Raw genomic sequence first — 21,068 nt, 5'->3', positions numbered from 1 at the left:
CAAGCACACACACCCCCTGAAGAAGCCGGGCGCCGGGCCCGGGGTGACTTGTATCCATTTTTACCGGTAGGTGTCCGGCGGTGGGTTTCGAACCAACCACCTCCCGCAGCCGAAGCGAGCGCCCAGACCACTAGGCCACGACTGCGCTTTTTTTTTTCTCGTCTGCTTGTGCAACGCGCGTGTCTCCATTGCATAGCATTGACAAATAATCAGCGCCTACTTGCGCCTCGTGTGCGTCCACCGTATAGCATTGACGGCTAAACAACTCTCCACTTAGGACATGACTGCGCCCAATCCGCGTGGTCAGGTTTTCTTCGAGCGCCGCAGCAGACGACGGCTGTGCGGTAACTTCCCGCCAAACGCGGAAATAAGTCCGTAATGCAGCCCGGCATTTTCTTTCCTAAGCCAACAGTTTAGTTCCCATACCTCAGACGGCCAAGGAAGATGGCTTTCGCGTCCATTCATTGTTTCGATCCAGTTGTGACACCGCTCCAAGTGTAGCTGCACTGCACTAAAACGACGAATACCACTCACTGTATACGGGGCGTCAGAACCCGCGCGAGTAAGATATTTCAATGTTCTGCGTCGTGACAGGGTGGGCGTGATCCTCTTCGCATTTGTCACAGAATCGGCGTGTAGCACGACATCGTTGAAACGAAGGTGTGCAGTCGGAACTCCATATACTCGGGCGCCCGCGCAACGCGACTGGCCTCCACCTCGCTATTTCCGTAATTGCACTCGGGAGGAAGATAGAGAGAGGGATAGAAGTTCACAGGGCACGCTCTGTACGCAGAGGTGGCGCTATTACTTCATCGGAGGCAGGCCAGCCGATAAATGGAAATCACGTGCTCGGGAAGAACGAAACACCGGCCGATTCTGGGCGGCAGAAGACCGCCGTTCGTGAGGTGAATTCGAGTGCACTCGCAGTAATCGGCGGACACAGTGCTCTAGCTGTCGGCAGGGAAAAGAAAAAAGGAAAGGGCGGGACTAGTGGTGCAACATGAATCGAAAGATTTCGGCGGGGCAATCGCCAAGAGTGCTATGCAGTAATGCGCTGTTTTACAGGCCTGTGTTGATCTGTAGGTCGTCAGAAGACATCCGAGCTGGAGATGGCGGAGAAAATCACTGGTGTTTGTTGAAGTTTACGCACAGCACTGGCAGCTCGTAACTTATGTATTGTTGCCGAAATGAGGAGATAAGACATCGAAGCGCGTAATTAGTGGTAAGCCGCTAATATACCGGATTTGCCTGATTACTAGAACAACCTAGGATTATTACTTTGCGTTTGTAACTGTGCAACGTGTTGAATACTGTCACGGACAGATATAAAAAATAAATGTGAGGTACTGCGCCAGAAAAAAAAATGTATGCAAACAGAAAAAAAATTGTGGCAGTGTAATGATGTATAAAATATTATATAGTCTCAGCAAAAAAAATATACGGCAGAAGCGGTTTGCTTCGAAGCCGTGTAGCGGCCTTAAGAACGCTTGACAGTCCTAAGCTTGGGAGGGTTGATGACTTAAGTTCCTCCCGCCTTCGTGAGATTAGGGTCCCTGATTATGCAAGAGGAGTCGCGCTGCAGGGTTCAGAAGCAGACCCCTTGGGCTGTGTACTTTTGACAAAGGCTGTACATTTACATTAAATAAACATGAGAAGTACTTCAGCTATCGCAGAAGGTGTATGAGGCGACAGCTGCGAGGCCTTCGAGCAATCGTCGAATGGATTATAGGTGAACGGTAATTGCGGTTGAGTCTGCTTTTGAGGATGTTTTTGAAGGTGCTGCACGACGTTTGGGCAAAGCAACCAACATGGGAATATATAAAACGATGTTGAACGTGAGCGGTGAAATTTGTTTACATGAAAATTCTGTTGCACCGATCAACGTTTCGTGGTAGTTAAAGCAAAGCGCGACTCGGTAGTTTCTGGATGATGTCAGGACGGCGCGAAAAGAACAAGGACGAATGAGGCACAAGAAGAAGTAGTTTATCATTGGCGTCCCATCAGCGGCAAATGATACAAGAACTACACAACTGAAATGCAAACCGCAAAAGAGACGACCTCAGCTGAGGCATATAAATTTGACGCCGATGCTGTACCTCGCGCTGCTATCTTGGCGATGCTATAATGTTCACTGGCTACTTACTACGAGCATTTCTCCTCATCCCACGCGAACACAAGCAACGTTTGTGCTCACGTTTTTCTTGGTGACATTTCTTGATACTGCGCAACTACACCGAGAGCGTGATAGGGTTCTACAAGATTCCTATAAAAGCTGCTACAAGCAAATAACGCTCGACCAAATGTGAGCTGTTAATATTGATTTTTTTTGGGGGGGGGGAGGGGAAGCGGGGGAGTCAGGCGAAAAGAATGGGAGGTTTCCTTGTTCCTATTACTGCATTCGCTTCTGTCACCCTGCTGCATCTATACCTCACTCTAGCTCAAGAGTAACAGCCAGCGCCCCTCGCTGGTGCCAGAGGTTCTATAGGTTCCAGTTTAAACATACTAATACCGAGATATTAGGAAACCACCTTCATGCGCCGTCCTCTGTCCCGATTTAAGTCACACACCCAGCGCGGCGCACTCTGGAGCGAGGGCCTTCCGCGATTGCAACAACGATTCGCCGAACAGACCGGACGAGCTCTGCAGGCTGCGGCATCCGACGAGCAGAAGCGCCAGCTGCAAAACAACGTTTATCTCTTCTAAACCGGTTGTGTCAATCATTCGGCGCCAGCTGCGGTGGCACCTGCCAGTTTCCTGCTCATCCGCTACTCGCTGTATGCAACAGCAGAGCCGCCAGAAAAGCTCAACAAGAGGGCAAAGCTTTCCAGCAAACCCGGCACATTGAGATTTCAGGAAGACAGATGAACACATCAGCGCTCTTCGATGGGCAAGAGGCGCTGTCAGCGTCAACTGAAACGCGAACGAGACAATTGAAACGGGAAGAGCAAACGAGATTTCTGTTAAGAGAGGTTGAGTTCTGGCCGGTTCGATTTTGACTTTCATGGCGCGGAATCCGATACGTGAAAGTGTTAACCGACGCTGGTTCTATTGGATCTTTAGAGACTTTTTTTTCTACCCTGTTCTAATTTCATTCCACGCTGATGGCATACATGAACAGGGAGCACACTGCAAAACGAGATAAAAATAACAACAGGATTGCACAGCTTAGGTTAAGAGATCAGACATCGACGCAGCGAATTGATTTAAACCGTTTTTCGGCGTAAGGCCGAAATACGTTTTTACGCTCATGTAATTTTTATCTTGCGCTGTTCTAAGAAATCTTTGAGGTGTAATTAAGGTTTTCAGAATGACTCCATTTAAAGTAATGCACCCGATACAATACGTTTCGTGCTCCTTCACGTTTGGTTCGCTAAATAAGGAGTTGGCTTAAATATCGAAAAGGTAGATGGCGAATTCGCTGCCTTGAAGTGCATGAGGACGACGGAGTGACGTCTTTAAAACGCGTGGCGAAAAGAGAGAGAGAGAGAGAGGATGAAAGGAAACAAAATGTGCCGCTCCGTACTAGTGTCAGCAGAGCAAATGCTTTTTGGCGATAACGCCACGGCTTGATTTCGAGGGTCTGTACGCTCCGTCGCTCGTCACTTAGATTAAAAACGAATATTTTGCAGTTCAAACAGCATAGCCAGGCCTTAATATAACGAATTCCTCTGTTTCCCAATGAAAAGCAGCCACGGCACTAAACTTCGTGCAACGCGTCAAAGTGGTTGGGAACTAATTCTTGAATTCCAGTATTTCTCAAAAAATGGCTCCGAAACGAAAAGAACTAGACATCAAAATTAATGCGAGTCCAGTACCGTCTTCGCTCTCATACACAGACGAAAAGAAAGCAATACAGAAGGCTCCACGCGCAAGACTCACACGAAACACATGAAACGCAAAACTCCATGACGCATTCTGAAGCTAGAGAAAACAAGTGTAATTGTGCAAACAAAAAAAAGGAAAAACGCACCCCAAACCAGGTCGCACTCGGTTCGCGGCTCCAGGTCTAGTCCAATCCCAGGCGCGAAACAACAATCCACTGTCGAGTAACAAAGATTTAACACTCTTTCCACATTGCTCGACGTCTGTGCAGACACAGATAGCAGCTTCCTGCCGAAAAAGTGCAGGACATCACTGAGCTTTAGCCGATGTGCGACACGTTTGCGCAACCGTAACAGAAGGCGCTTAACAGCTTCCTCCAACATCCCGTCTAAACGCACCCCTCTATCAACGCTTCCTTTTCCGTGCACTGATTTTTCAGTAAAAGCGGGTGCAAAGGCTCTATCTGCCAGTAGCCGTTTCAGATTAGCCGCGAACGCTGAGAGGTGGTACGGAGCCGATGCGAAGCTCAGCTCACGCCACTATTTTCAAGTCAGACGTCTCCTGCCCCCGTGACAGACATCCCGCGCAGAGAGCAACGTGCAACGCCCCGAATGAGACACGTCCTACTTTCCTCTAACGACGCGCGCGCCAACTGCTGCGTTTCATGGAGCCCTGACTGGAGAACTTCCTGAAAGAGAGCTTAGTGATAACGTTTTTTTTTTACTTATGTATATGGTTTTATGCTTTCTGTACCTGGTTACCAACGAATTTTTTTTTTACTCACTTTTTGAGGACTCCGTGCCTTTAGAGAGCGCAAAGTGGGAATTAAAACGTGAATTTCTGCCGACGATAATGAGTGACTAGTGAAGGACCCATGGCCATATTCCCGGACAAATATCACCGTCTTGCCCACTTCCCCGCTACGCACAGATAGCGCGTCATAAGGCTATAAGCTACCACTACAAACGACGCACTGACCGAGAGGACGACCGTATCTAAAATGGGGAGCCAGCGAAGTTTCGTGTCGCACGGTGCTGAGGCTGACCCTATTCAGAAGTGTGCTGTAGCCTCAATGACCACGCCCGTAGTAACATGAGGGACGCGCAACACTGGCACGAACCCAGCCTTCGCAGATAGCTGCGGCTCTATCGTCCTCTAGGAAAGCACGAAGGGTCTATCGTCTTTTCTTTTGAGGAGTGGGTTGCGAGAACTCGTGCCGCCTGCTTCATACAGCCAACCAAATGGTGAATTCCAATCGCAGGCCCGGAGCGGTCTGCATGCTCTGTGACAGAGCGCCTCAATCCGGCGCAGAGCACGCGACCTGAAATTGCGATTGGAGTACACTTGCTCTGGCCAGAGCATGCAGGCCAGAGCATGTAGGGCGCCGCTATTGCCGCTGAATAAGAACTTCACGCAAACTTCCGGTCGGGTCCGCCGATTTCGGCGGAGCAGTCCCGACTGCTCCACGGAGCAATCTCGGCTCGGCAACCGCTCCCTGTCTACGATTGGAAGACTCGATCCGTGCCTCAGATCTGCGTTTGGAATACAGTTGCTCCGAAAAGGGCAGGAAACGTTGCTGCAGAAGTGCTCCAGCTCTGCGATTGGAAGTCACCAAAAGTTGGAGGACCTCGCTGCTCGAAACATACTAAGAGCCTGTCGCACGAACTTTAACGCGTGAGCTAACACTTAAATATTTCTATTGTTTAAAAGAGCAGACACGTTTCTTAATTTACCTCCGGAAGGAAGATGTGACCGTTACATCGGTAACGGGCTTACCATCCCCCTACACTCTAAACATGAACAAGCCTATACAGAAATATAAAGGGAGTAAGCTGTGCTCTATCACACTCCCTTTTAAGGGCAGGGGTATTCTTCCCAAGGCCTGGGGTGGATTTCCATTACCAAAGATACGGAATGGTTATGGTTGCCATAATAAAAAAAAAACTTCCCTGTTGAAAACATGCGAAGTTCTAGCAGTTACGAAGATTTTAAGCGCTGTATCAATCTTTTCAATTTGCTATCCTCAAGGCCTCCGATGCCTCGTTTAAAAACCTCATCCCATTGCTAATTACATCAAGTTATGGTTTGCGGTGGGAATATGCCTCCGCTGCCAAGAGTAAGCATTCCGAATGTTTAGTTATCGAAATCTACCCTGGGCCATGGGCAACATACCCTGCCATTAAAAGGCAGTGCATTAGGGGACCAGCCTACTCCTTTATTTACTCTCATACAGGTTTATTCGTGTTTGAAGCGTATACTTGCATGCACAGAAGCGCCCTTCGAAGATTCCCATAGGCCACGATATGCATAGAGCCCAATCGCAATTGTGGTCACTCCGCATGTCCATCGGAATACTGCTTTCAGAGATCAGGAGGTGAGTGCAGAAGTTTTCAATAACGGCATATAACACCGTGGCGATGATGCTCAGTCAACCGAAGAGTGCTCCCTTGTTCAACTACACCTGCAGGACATGCGCGACGGAGAGCTCAGGACTGTTGCGACCTCAACGAGAACTTCAAACGAGAAGCACGGAGGAGTAGTCTGCATTCCTGTCACACAATTCTGACAAAGAAAACAGACCCGAAGGGGAGTGCTGAGAACTTGATCTGGCGAGAGGGGAACGCTGCTCAACATGAACACGACCAGTGACACATAGAGGATCTGCTCAGCGCAGAAGAAACAGGATCCAACTTTGAGTAGACACATACTGTACCCCCTTTCTATGTTCTCTCATTGACACAGCGAGGACGGAGCCGTCAGTACCACCCGACACCGGCGGACCGAGAGAGGAATGCGGTCTCTGCGAGGCGGCGTTCCTTCAAACGGGACCGAGCCAGCATCTGACACAGGACATTGTCGACCACTTCAATCCCGTGTTAATCCTGCGATCTACGCGAGGAAGACTGGTAAAACCTGCCGACCGTGTGACTGCGGCGGAGAATATTAGAATATTTTTTTCCTGTTGCAAATGCACGGAAGGCTCTCGGAAGAGATATTCAAATGCTGAATTTTTACTGCCAGAACCTCGGCGTACTGGACATATTGCCAAGCATTGCTGGAAGGTAAGGTCCCCTGCTGCCATGGTACAATTTCCCTGAATCTGTGACTTCACTCTTACACAGTTCCGTAAAAAAACAATTCCGCAAGAACATATAATATAATCGAAGAATTCTTTACACTTGAGGAAAAGTACAGTACTCTGACAGCTTTTTATACTGCAGATGGTTCAAAAACAGATGTTTACGTTGGAAGCGCAGTGGTACAGGGGAATTGGAATAAAATAGTAAGACCCACAGTGCGCTTCAATCTTCACTGCGGAATGTTAAGCCATCTGTGTAGCCATATAAGAAATAGTAAATGAGAACCTCGCCAACAGTATCATTTACACAGACTCGCTAAGTGTGCTACCAGCTCTTGATTCTAGAAATGCAATAACTCCGCTGCTTGGCGACCTCATACACAACATTACAATAGCCACAGCTCAAGGACAAACCATAGCACTCTGCTGGGTACCAAGTCATGTCGGCATAAAAGGCAACGAGAGAGCAGATTTCTACGCTGCTCAAGCTTGTGGCACGAAAATTAAAAATGCAAGTATGCCCTATAAAGACTGCATGATATTACAACATTGTAATGCAAGGAAACAATGACAGTCCGCTTGGAACAACGAAATAAATAACAAACTACACATAATAAAACCAGTTTTAGGTCAATGAAAGTAATTTGTGCAGAAACGTTTCAAAGAAGCCATTATCTGCCGTCTTCGTACAGGCAACAGGCACCATTACACACAACTTTCTGCTGGCAAAAGGAGACAAACCAGTTTGTACATATGGAGATGAGCTTACAGTTAATCATTTCATTTTCATGCTCGCAACTAGAAAAGCTACGGAAAAAGTGCTTTTCTCCGTTTTATAACCAATGCATCCCTTTTCACCCAGCACTGCTTTTAGGTGAAAATGCAATTGTGGACATGTCTTCTGTCTTTAGATTTTTAACAGAAGCAGATTTCCTTCAAATTATGTAAATAATGACCCAGTGCTTCGCCTGGTGCACATCAGCCACTTTCTCATTCCTGAGAAAAACGCCGAGGTTTTCATTCGAATCGGTTGGGAGCCTTCAGTCCCTTGTCTAGCCAAGGATGGTTGTTGCTCGAAACATTTAATGTAAGCCATTATAAACCTTGTTTTTGCTCTCAATACTAGGCAGACTGAAAACGTTTTAGCTTTCTAAGCCGCCATATTTTTTTTTCACATAGTTGTAAAAATCTGCAGAAAACAATTTCCTATACATTGAGCTTGCCGCATGATAGCCTTAGTGCTTATGCGCCATTAAACCCAACCCAACACACCACAGCGTCCCGAAGGAGCACCGTGGTACACTAGTGAAGAGATAGTCGACGAATCCGGATTAGCTGCTCCCAAACACCGTAATTTTGTGCCTATATTAACACCACTATGCCAAACTTCTTGCATTTATTATCACCAATATCACCAAAATGGTTGAATATTCGAAAGCGAGCCCCTCAGCCACAGCCATTGGGCCACTGCGGCGGGTTGGCCCGGAGTTCTAACGCACAGAACGGTAGAAAAGTGCTTAGCAGCATTTTTTACAGCTGCGACTTAGCACCTCGGCTTCTTGCCTGTGAAAGCAAGGAACAGCCATCTCGCAGAGCGCAAGTGCCTGAGAATTGCAGCGCAGGATTCCAGATCATGCTCATCGTGTCTTATTTTTTTTCGTTTTGTTACCGCATACAGAAAAATGCCCTATCTGTGCCCATTACTGCTAATCATCGAAGTTTTCTATAACTTCTGTGTGCAATTCATAAAGCGAGTGTCATGCGTGGCTCAAAACACCGGTTAACGCGCGTCTTTATTAGTGGCGATAAATAAGTTGACAAATGCATTTGTGCTTAGTACACAGTTTCGGCCATAAGATTTCTTTACCCCTACGCTGGTTACTTACAGAGGGCGAAGAACACCGAGCTCTTGCCTTTTATAAGTGCCCTCTCTGCAGATTTAAACTCTTAACGAGCATTCGCAGTTGCAGTCTGGCTAGATATATGAAATACAAAATACGCTACAGAGCTCACCTGCCATGTCAGCGGACCTCTTCATTACAGGGGCGGCTAGTTTGTGAAAGCCATTGGGAGAAATTTTCACCACTGCGACGATTCTTTTGAAGCCGGATTACGCGATCATTTATTTAAGGCGAAAGCCTTTAATGGCTCATACTCGCGGTGTCCGTCCGACCGGCCGTGACACTCTCGAACCCGATAAGAAAAAAAAATCTTTGTGTACGATGGGATTCGAACCACCATCCTTCCTCTGCTGAGCGTGCTAACGACTACGCTACTTCCTGCCAACGCATATGCAGTTCTCCTTGTCTAGGACGACGGAGAGTGTTTGCAGAAAGGCGTCGAATCAGATGGGTGCCTGCCAAATGCCCTCCAGTGTCTCCAGCATTTAATATTCACAAACAATTCTGTACTTAACATCTTAACCACACATCAGTGACACAAGCAGCAACCCCGTGCTAAAGGCTTTCGCCTCACCGCACTTTAGGTCATCAAAGTGCCCCCTGAATTTTTCGCCTCGCACGTTAAGAAACTATGGACCGCAAAATCCGCAAGAGGTGCGCTTTACTCGTCGCGTCTTAGACGTGAAAAAAAAAAAAAGATCTAACTTTACCGGCCTGCATCCCAACTAGCGAATTCCATCAGCGGCATGAGATGCGGAAAACTGGGGACCTTAGAGAAAGTTCTCCGCGGCGCTCAAAAAACAATCTCTGGCATTAAGTGCACTCTCGACAAGGTGGACTCATTTCGCACTGACCAAACTGGTTATGACAAGAGCCACGGACAGTCACGCTCACGATGCAGACCCTACGGAGAGACGCTGCCAATGAGGAACAAGGAAAACAAACTCCGCCAAGAATGACCTCTCACTAACTCCTCCACACACATGCACGGACATAAGCATGCATCTATTCGCGACTGACGCACGTGACCCATTTCATACCTGTCGGGAACAATCGCCAAGTGCAGAGAGAGAGAGAGAGGGGGGGGGGGGGCGGGAGGTATACGGAAAGGGAGCAACATCATGCAGTAATAAGCGCTCCACTGGAATGCGGGACGCCACAAGTGTCTCGGCGGCCCACGCGGGCGAAGGCGTCGCCTCGCTAAGAGACGAGCGCTGGTCGCTGACGCTACCAACGCAGCCGCCTGTGCACACACACACCGGCAGGGTCATTCGCGTGCGAAGCGCCGCCCCGCACCCTTGCTTTCATTCTTCCTTCCCGTCGTGCCTGAATAAACACGGCATGACAATAAAGGAAAAATTCCAGGCATACAGACTGTAACGAAGGAGTCAACGCCAGCGGATTAGGAGACACGCGCAAGGTAGTAAAGCAACAAAGAGCGCCAAATAGGGGAGGGGGGGGGGGTTGAATGGAGGCGTGCTGACAAAGAGCGGGGGTTGTTGCGGGCGCCACGGACCAGAGAATTGAATATTTTGAAGGCAGAAGGGCGAAAGAGCAGCGCTTAGAGACACGGGCAATCAAGCCGAGTAACGCGAGCCGTACACCCGTGCCGGAAAAGCGGGCACACGGTGGAGGGCGAAAAGGCGGTAGAGATGAGAGAGAGAGAGAGAGAGAGAGAGAGAGAGAGAGAGAGAGAGAGAGAGAGAGAGAGAGAGAGACGCGAGAACCAGGAAGGCAGCCAGCCGGCTATCCGTTACGTTTTTCGCTTTCCGTCACGGACGTGCCGCCGGAAGGAGCCTCTCACTGGCGGCCCCGTTCTCTCTCGTGCGACGCGCCGTCACCCCAAGCAACGAGTGCTGCAACAAAACCACCAACACGGAACGGCCCAGAGAGAGAATCCACCTTTCGGCCCACCGGCGTGGTCCATTTGTTATCATTTGCCGTCGGCTCGTCGCTGGCCTCCTGTCGGGGCTTGTGCCGCGTCAGGCGAGCGGCACGTTCCGTGTGGCCGCACGTGTCATGTTTTCATCAGCCTCGGTACGGGCGACGCAGACCGAGATTGTCGGGCGGTGGGACAAACCGGTCCGTGTTCGGCGAGGTTTGCCGAGAAATTTCGACCGAATCGATCGCATTTCTAAACGACGTGACGATATTACAGATGGAGACGTGGAAAAGAGTACGCTGAGCATGGAGTTCTTTGCTTCCTCCATGACGCTGAACGAAGGGATTAAGTTTTCTGCACAGAATAGCCATGTCTCTGGAACGTGGCTGTAAGGAGTCGAGTTTTCAAGTGAGTCGGATTGAAGTCGAGTCGGGTTGCCAAAGCTTCAACTGAAAAAAAAAAGAAAACGAATCGACGACTAACAACCAGGGGGAAGCGCTCCTGTACCAATTCCTTCAACATTAAAGGGAACAAAGTTTGAACAGTCAGTTTACGATTACTCCATAATTATGCGTGACAAGCACACTTTCTCCTGTTTTGTCACTAGTTTTAGTCTTGGTGTATTATATCCAAAAATCATTTTGAATTTCAGAAGACAAAAAAGAAATCACCAATATGACCAATCCAATATGCTTGTTCTATTTCATATTTGAGGACCGTGTAAATTCATCTATAAAAACAAAATGACGTGGAAAATAAGCTTCGCACGAGCAGACGCTTATCAAGAGCGCTCGTGGCGGCCGCCTGGGCCGGAGCACGCGTGCTTGGACGCAAAGATTAACAAGACGGCAGCGCGCGATCTGCTCTCTTCGATTGGCTGCGGCCCAGTATTCTATTCTGGGTAATCAAAATTAGAGCGTCCGGATGTTCCAGAAGCAGACAGTGACGAGCACGTGAAAGCTGTTTCTGCACGCTAGTTATACCCGGTCAGGCGGACACAATGTGACAGGATAGCTGTCGTTGTCCTCCCCTCGAATTAGCTGCAGTCAGACAATAAACTATTTTTAATTCATTGCAGGAAGCATGAATGTTTATATTCGAAACTGCGAGATGGTCGCATTCCCACACGATTCCTTTTTGGCGGAATTCTCACACACGCGCGTTCCGAGGTTTTCGTCAAGCAAGTTTCAACTCGTCCCGAGTTTCGCCATAGAAGAGACTTGGAATCAATTTCGCCGATCGGAATGAATTTCCCGAGATTTGCGGGGGCGCATCTCCTTCCGGCGTGCTCAACAGCAAGCCACGCCGGGAGGAGATGTGCACCGTTTTGCGTGCGCATGCAATTAATTACGCGGACTGAATGGCAAATGTGGAGGCGAATATCTAGGAACACGAGCAAGTTATGAGAAACGCATCACATGTAGTAGTCAAGGAATGCGACCGCCTGTAAATGTTAGATATACAGGGTGTTTCACCTGAGACGTTGCATAATTTAAAAAAAAAAGGCTTTTTGAGTTAGAAGAGCGGTTTTTTGAGTTCGAAGAGCGGCGTAGTACATGAGAGTAAAGCTAAGATGTGCTAACTAGCAGGCTGGTTAACTAATAATGAATAGCTAACTTTTTAACTGTTGCTGTTAGGCTCCTTAATTACCGAGAGGCGTGTAGCCATCCGTGAGTAGCATCCATATTAGTTTTTAGAATTTCGAAAACTCGGTTACCGTCGACGCTCCGGCCCAGCAAATTCTGGCTACATCGCGCCAGAATACATGCGCTTTCGAGAAACTTGCAGACAAGGCAACCTCTCCTGTGGTCGTAACTCGTAAGAATAGCCAAAATTTGTGGGGCCAAAGAGCCGAGGGTATCCGGACTTTCGAAATTCCAAAAACCGATACGGATATCATTCACGGTAGGCTACATGCCTCAAAATAATTAGGGCGCCTAACAGTAATAGTTAAAAAGGTAAATATTCCATATTAGTTAATAAGCCTGATAGTTAGCACGTCTTAGCTATATTCTGACGTGCCAGACAGCTGACATCGCCTTTTAATTCAAAAAGCCTATCTTTAAGAATTGTGTAAAGTCTTAGGTGAAACACCCTGTATACAAACATACACACCACAGCTTAAGCGGCCGACTTTTATTAGTTGATTGCAGTTAACTAAGAATTTGACGACAAGAATTATCTTCTTACTTTGTGCACGGCTGGTTGCATAAACTACGTGCGTAAAGAATTTAGTGTACAGCACGCAGTAATTTATAAAAAAAATTGCCGGAAATTCTAAGTTTCGTCATAATGTTAAAGCGCGACGAAGACAAGGGGTCGAAATAAAGACGGCACGGGTGCTTACTATCAACTGCTTATTCATTGAAAAACAAAAAACGCTAATATATATATATATATATATATATATATATATATATATATATATATATATATATATATATATATATATATATGTGTGTGTGTATGTATGTATGTATGTATGTATGTATGTATGTATGTATGTATGTATGTATGTATGTATGTATGTATGTATGTATGTATGTATGTATGTATGTATGTATGTATGTGTGTATGTGTGTATATGTGTGTATATGTGTGTATATGTGTGTATATGTGTGTATATGTGTGTGTATGTGTGTATGTGTGTGTATGTGTGTATGTGTGTGTGTGTGTGTGTGTGTGTGTGTGTGTGTGTGTGTGTGTGTGTGTGTATGTGTGTGTGTGTGTATGTGTGTGTGTGTGTATGTGTGTGTGTGTGTGTGTGTGTGTGTGTGTGTGTGTGTGTGTGTGTGTGTGTGTGTGTGTGTGTGTGTGTGTGTGTGTGTGTGTGTGTGTGTGTGTGTGTGTGTGTGTGTGTGTGTGTGTGTGTGTGTGTGTGTGTGTGTGTGTGTGTGTGTGTGTGTGTGTGTGTATACAGAAACAGCACGTGCAAACAGGCTACAATATCAAAAGAAACCGGAATCGTCAGGCACTTATTCAGGTAGGCTATCTTTTAGCCTGTAATGCAAGCTAAGCCACGATACGCTGCGTTGCGACGAGAGAAATATGCCAGAACGGCCATGTCATCGGTAATTCCTAAGACGGTCAAGGCCCAAGGACCAGCTTGGGCTGCTGCTCCTTTCTGGAATGTCTGGTTTGGTTTAAGGGCGCTTAACGTCCCAGAGCAACTCGGGCTATGAGGTACGCCGCAGAGAAGGGCTCCCGGAATTTCGACCACCTGGGGTTCTTTTACGTGCACTGACATCGCACATTGCATCAACCTCTAGGATTTAGCCTACATCGAAATGCGACCGCCGGGGCCGGGATCGAACCCGCGTCTTTCGGGCCAGCAGCCGAGCGCCATAACCACTAAGCCACCGCGGCGGCTTGCTTGCTCATGAGGCAGCTCGATGATTGCTCGATGATTCATAATGAGCAGCTTGGGAAAGGTTTAATAGTCGACCGTACACAACGTGCCGTTCCCTAGAATGGAGTGTTTTGAGATCGTTTTTTCACGCCCGACAACACGTCAGTCTCCCGATGAAAAGGAGAGTTCCTCCGTTTAGTCACCGACCGAGCAGCAACATGCACGTGTGTAATACCCGGCGCAGTTGTGCAATGTGCTAGCTCGTTGCCTATGAATGTGCATGCCCTATACATATGCATGTCGACCCACTTGTACACGTAGCTCCACGCTGCAGAGTGCTTCAGCGACATCTGCCATCTCCCTGTGAGTTAGAGACAGCTTCTCTCTGAGCGTGCGCGGCATGTGCTGTCTCACCGTTAAGATACGAGTGGCCGCCTTTTGGTGTGCTCTTCGTCCGCCGCAAAATGCGTTCATTGAGTGATGGCGCGAATGGATTTTTATATGCGGCGTCGAAGGCGCAGTGAGCGTTGTGTAATTGCCCGTGAGCGTTTTCACCCGCCTTATAAAAAGAGGTATTCCGGCAGTGAACGCGACGCCCACCAAAAGGTGGTCACTCGGGTGCAAAACGGCCAGGCAGCTCATTACGCGAGCGCGCTTACCTACAATCTGTCTCTAACAAAGAGGCCAATAGCGCCCTGGACAAGCGGGTAAACACCTGCACACAACTGGTTGCGTCGGAAATAAGCACACTATAGGTGCACATGCTTATAGCTTCCAGCTATATGCACATTCGTGAGCAATATAAGACGAAACAAATTTTTTTGCAGAAAACTGCAATTTTGTAGCGATAGCTACATTACGGTAGCGTTTCAAGCCTTCAGCGTGGCGACGCCGCCACGCTGTCACGTGGTTGGTCACGTGGTGCGGAGCAGCAATTGCCGGCGGCGCGGAGCCGTGGCTGATCACGCGGTTGGTCACGTGACCAAGTTCCACTCGGCCAGCTGTAGCTATTGCGTCATTCCAGGTTTAACCAGAGCTAAATCACCGCCAATTTTTTCTCGTTATTTCTCCACAACATTCGATAGTGACTTTTGGATATTGTACGCCAAAAGAAAAACTAGCTAGAAAAAATAAACTGCGCTGGTCGCACATTAACGTGCAGTAATCAATAACTGAATAGTCAAACTTTGTTTCCTTTCATATTGTCCATGACTGCATGTGCAGTTCCACAACTGCCCTTGTTTTCAAAGTTTTGCGGACAGTTAAACATAAATTGCATGTATAGGTTGCATACCAAGCATGCACATCTTAAATTGTGTTTGGTTTCACACCTGAAGAAGAGAGTTTTAGGAGAGGTTGTAGCTTTTGTGTCACAATGCCTGAGTGAGCCCGGGAGCGGGAGCACTCAAGTGGGCGGGAGGTGCGCGCGCAGTGAAGCTTTTGCACTGCCAGACGTCTTCGCTCCGAACTAGGGTGAAAAGGCTGGCTGTGCTTTACCTTTTACTCAAGCTAAAAGCTACCGAAAGTTCGCAGGAGGAAGTCAAGCGCCTCCGACCAAACACCGAGTGTCAGCGACGGTGAAATTCGTCCGACGACAACAGCCACTAAAGCCCGCGTCGTTGTACTGCCGTACTCTACGCTACGCCGAAAGCTTTCCATCATAGCAGTCACCCCGTCACCTGAAACGAGAGAGTACATTACTTGCTGACACCGCGGCAATCCGTCTTTGGTAAACCCCGACTGCCAGCCATGCGGAGTTTGCTCGATACGGTATATTAACGGCGTCACCATTCTCAGTTTTGCCGATCGACGGAAGCATGCGCCGCCTTGAACTTAATGCCACCCTTTATCCTTTCGAGAGAAAAAAAAATAAGAATTTTCTACCTAGGTAGTATATCAATCACAGCATCAAGAAACCATTACAGGCAGAAAGCTGGGCAAGTTGGTGTTTACCTAAGAACACAGTACTAAAGTATACAGGGACGAAGAGAAAGCAGACAACACAATCTATGCAATAAAAGCAAGGGAGGACCTGTTGGTAATGCATGTTAAAAAGGGCTAACCAGCCAATAAAGACGGCACATAAAAGAGAACAGCACAGGAAAAGGGCTGGAAGCTCGGCGCTATTCTCTGTAGTGTACGTCTTTCTGTGCAGTTCTCTGGTTTTGGTTCTATGGGGTTCAACGGCGCAAAGCGACTCAGACTATGAGGGACGCCGTATAAGTCGGCTCCGGAATAATTTCGACCACCTGGGCATCTTTAACGTGCACTGACATCGCACAGCGCACGGGTGCCTTAGCGTTTTGCCTCCATAAAAACGCAGCCGCCGAGGTCGGGTTCGAACCCGACCTCGTCAAGCTGTATACCTACAGCTTTTAGTCTAGGCAGCCAGCCAGAATTTTCTGAGAAATAAATGGAATTGAAAGTGAATTGAATTCAATTGAACTACGGATCAGTAGCCGAGCGCCCTAACCACTGAGCCTCCGCGGCGGCTGCGCAATTCCCTGTTGTTTATTTCTTTTGGCTGGTAGTCACCCGTTTGATCGAGCGACACATCAATGGTTAATTTTGTTGCACACACGTACAAAACCGCTCAAAAGCTTTCTAAATTGTTGTAAAATGTGATAATACCAGCAATTTCAAGTTACTACCACAAGGGTCGTGAAATCATTTTCTTTCGCGAAGATGCACAAAACGTTTGTAATTTATTTTAAAACATTACATTAATACTAGCGGCAAAATCTGTTTGCGAAAAAATGGCGGAGGATGTGAAACAAAGTTCACTGTTCTCAGAAACATCATTAGCTGCTTTCTCTACAAACAAATGAGTAGAAAGGGAGTAAGCTGTACGACTTGCAGTAATGGAGTAAGAGAGGGTAAATAGGGGTGAGGGAGGACAGCTTACTCTGTTTTTAGTCCCATATGTGTATTCGCGTTTAGAGTGGAACTGCTACAAAAAAGCGCCCCATTCGAAATACGAAGCATGCTTTTTTTCTCCTGAAACAAAGATCTCGCACCAAGGTAGAGAGAACTAAGAGAAGGCTCAGCTCGCAATGTACAGTTGTGTACAAAGCGCGTTAAAGGGTTAAGTGTGCCGTCTACGGCGCAGCTCGGGCATTACGGCTGCTCGAACTAATATGCTTTGTGAGAGACAATGCGCTCTTGCACTAAAAACAATGAGTCACAGAAAACCAGACCCTAGTTCAGTCATCCGAAATTCACGAAGCGACCTCACGTGTGAAAGACGAAGGGATTCATGTCTTGGATCCTAGTTCGGTTGCGTAAAATTGTGCTAAATGTTTTACAACAATGAGACCATATGGAATATTTTGGTGGGCGGCATCCTTTGACCACATGACACGCAGCTGAGGCCTGGGCCAGCTCATCGTCGACCAGAAGCATGGCTTTCGTTTTACCCTCGGAAAATATGTCACTACGTATTTATCTATGTACACTCATTATTGCACAGAAAACATACTCCTATAAACTAAACTGCTTCTTTGCGGAAGAGCGGATAGAACTTTGCCGGTAGAACTTCACTCCTGGTTTGTAGTTCCACTTGTGGCATTCGCCGCAGTGAACAAGTAGACGTATCTACTATTCCGCCCGATTGGACGGCAAATCCTGCTGCGTTGTGGAGAAGCTCAAGCAGTTCGATGTGTTCGCCTTGCATAAGGCGGCGACCGTCAACGAGCAGCTCGAACAGCTGTTGTAAGTTTTATTCGGGCCACCGATAGCTTTATCTCTGAAACAATAGCCACACCCCTCCCTGGCGATGTTTCGCACGTGCTAGCCTGCCAGACAAACCAAACAGAGGGGGCCGGGTAAATAGGGCATAAGATTCCTAGAACAAAAACAAAGTTTTAGACAAGAAAAAAATTATATAACATTGTGCTCAGCCTGAGACGGAATTTTTATTTTCTTATGACTGAATATGACCATTATAACTAGCTGTTCTTGGCGCCTAAGCGAACCTGAACTGAAGGCTAACGTAAATACTTGAAATTAAGCTGAGGACGGAGCGAGATATAGAAAGGGAAATGGTGGGGTAACATTGACGAACAGATATAGAGCAGCGTGTATAAGAGTTCACTATCTTGTTAATGATATACCAGTGGAAGCGAATAAATGAATAGAGAATTTATTGCAAGGGAGGGAGGGCACTCGAACGCTTCTGGAGAAATAGAAGGACGGATGCGAGTGTATTTGCAGAGGAGACTTCTAGACGGTTATCCTCATAGCATTCGGAGCTGCGCGCCTTAACTGAGTCGCCTATCTTACACTACTGGAAGCAGGCCACTCTCACTACCGTACGCCTCGATGGCATGTTGTACTCCGGTGCTTGGTCGTATCTGGTCTGCTAGGGTAGCCATGTGGTCATGTGGCGTGTGCTGAATTCTGTGTCTCCCTCGCGAGAAAGATGGGCAAGTCTATACTAAATGTTGTAGATCTGCTCTACACTGTTATCGACAGTGGGTGCATCAGTTGCGCATAAGTGTTTCGTGTCTGGCAAGAGACCACTGGCGAAGTACGTACGCTGTGTAGGCTGCATTTGCAATGAGTTTAAGAACATCTCTTATGGCTGAGTGAGCTGTACCGTAGTGTCAGGCACCGGCACTGGTATTCATTCCGATAACTGACGCCTGCTTTTATTTTGATGCGAACGTCGCGCACAGGTGGCCTGCCAGGAGAGCCTTCACTAAACAGTTTCCACGACGTGAAAACAAACCTCGAAATTAAATGGTTTATGGGGGTTTAACGTCTCAAAACGACTCAGGCTATGAGAGACGCCGTAGTGAAGGGCTCCAGAAATTTCGACCACCTGGGGTTCTTTAACGTGCACTGACATCGCACAGCACACGGGCCTCTAGAATTTCGCCTCCACCGAAATTCGACCGCCGCGGCCGGGATCGAACCCGCGTCTTTCGGGCCTGCAGCCGAGCGCCATAACCACTCAGCCACCTCGAAATTATATGGACACTCGGTCACACTAGCACGGACGGGGGAAACGCATGTACGCTCCTATTGGGTCAATCCCGCAAGGATTTGTAGCCCTGCGAAGGTTTACGCAGCGGTTTACCGCACTCCGCACCTTGTACGCAGCCGCGCTACAAGCATAGCTGTTTTCATTGCTCCATTTTTTTTTTCTACGCTCGCGACACTCCGCGAGTTCTGACATCAAGCGCAATGGTTTTTCCACGGACAGCGGCCATAAGTGTTGGGACAGTCCTCTATAGACGGAAGAGGGGAGCATAAACAACGTCGGGCTCATAACGTGAGCGCGCGGTGCCGTCAGCGGGAACGCGCACGTCAACGTAACCTCGCCGCGGAGTGTTTCGCCTTCGCGGCGGCCGTCTTCCCTGAATGCGAGAGACCAGCGCGCCGAGAAGGAACAACAAGCGTCGGTGCCAGGAGTGTATTGCGGCCATCACGGGCGGGAAGAAGTTACCTCCTCGCAAATTGCTCGTGAAACGAGCCGGGTTTTACCGTACAGGCCGCTAGACCGCTTCTGGTGGGTCGTATACATAGGCGCTAGTTTTCTTTTACCTCCCTAAGAGGCGAGATAGCAGAGTGGTAGCCCGGAGCTAGAAGAAAAAAGAAGCAGAGTGTAGGACATATTCAAGAAGGGTTTTGAGGCGGGCTAGTTGGTGGATTTCGTTCATGACTGAACTGCGCGAAAGAAGCGGGGACCAAGAAGAAACACGTACACACACACACATGTAGGACATAACCAGAATGAATGATATAAAATCAGCAATGTGCAGAATGCTAACATTATAGTTAAATACGGCAGCACTGATTGCCGTACGTTACTAAAACGGCCAGATACCTTTGAGGGTACACGACGCAGCGTGATGCAGTTGTTCTCAAATTCAAGTGCATCGTTCATAACGCATGAATGTAGGGGAATTCTGGAGGACATTTGTTCGCGTTGGATAATGTAAAAAAAAATGTAGTTTTCGTCATAACACGCCTATTTTTTGCACAAGCACCCCGCTGTCAAACCGCTACGGATAATTAAAGTACGCTTCCCCTTCCTTGAAAAACAAAGAGTAAGCGAAGTCTGTCTCACGTGGAAAGAGAAAACTCAGACTACGACCTTCTCGTGGCGAAGGATAGTAAACGCCGCAGTTGTACGACATATTACGGCGTAGAGACTGTGCTCTCATGTAGCTATCAGCGTAAAAAAAATGGAGGAGCAGCTCAGATCCACCTTAAGGGTATGACGTGATAGCTAATCCGTTAGTGCCCATATATGAAGAATTAATTGGTCATTCCCTACTTGACATTCATAGGTCCCTGGGAGTCCTGATACCACTCGTGGCGCAGCGGTGCAGCGGCTAAGTGATGCGCAACTGAGCTGCGGTGGCCGGTGCTGTTACCGGCGGGACTTCTACGATCCAGGTTGCTCTTTTCGAGCAGCGTCTCGCGACCAATCATTAGCTGCCACCAGCCGCGGTGTGCAGTTCGTTCACAATCCGGTGGGCAGGTTGTGATAACGCCACAAGGTTACGTCGCCTATGCGGCCCACTTGTCTCGCAGGTTGTTTCTTTTTTGGATTTTTCGGCTACGGTCAAGACGACGCCGACGCCGGATTTTCTGCCACATGGACTCCTTAAGCGACTGCGCAAAAAAACAACAACCGAAAACCTAAAAGAAGGCGGAAATTGCCACTGAAGCCGCACCGCGCCTCTATACGAGGAGGCACACACAGCAAGCGAGACCGGCGCCGGCGTTTTGCCCAGCGAGGGAGCAATTTCCTCGGCCGGAATCGCGCAGTCCTCGCTCCGAGACGGCCCGTTCCCCGGCTGGGGCATTCTTTTGTCGTCACTGAAGACTCGTGATCCGCGAGAGAGCAGCGCTATAGTTCTCCCAGTGTCGCGGCCTATTGCGGCTAAGAGCGGGCAATACATCCAAGCCGAAAGCGGCCGAAGGGACGAACACAGCGCCACCAAGGTCAACGCGCGTCACCCCTGCAGGCGTGTGTCGCTCGTGGGCGCTTATATACGAGGTGGTTTATCTTTCGCCCTGACA

The 21,068-nt window shown here is 48.2% G+C and overlaps 1 protein-coding gene across 4 annotated transcripts in view; it reads right to left on the bottom strand.

Moving 5' to 3' along the window:
• Positions 1 to 21,068, bottom strand: part of LOC144093817 (beta-1,3-galactosyltransferase 1-like) — a 52,720-nt gene that overhangs the window by 7,308 nt on the left and 24,344 nt on the right. Inside the window, exon 1 of one of the 4 annotated variants that reach the window (XM_077627530.1) lies at positions 3,971 to 4,042. The exons of the other annotated variants lie outside the window; for them this stretch is intronic. The gene's annotated coding sequence lies outside the window, so the exon portion shown is untranslated. Of the gene's footprint in view, positions 1 to 3,970; positions 4,043 to 21,068 lie in introns of those variants that run through there. 4 annotated transcript variants of the gene reach the window in all.

Source organism: Amblyomma americanum, chromosome 6 (assembly GCF_052857255.1).
Source record: "Amblyomma americanum isolate KBUSLIRL-KWMA chromosome 6, ASM5285725v1, whole genome shotgun sequence".
NCBI classification, from domain to species: Eukaryota; Metazoa; Arthropoda; class Arachnida; order Ixodida; family Ixodidae; genus Amblyomma; species Amblyomma americanum.
Note: the sequence above shows the minus strand (reverse complement) of the source record. Positions and strands in the feature narration are given on the sequence as shown.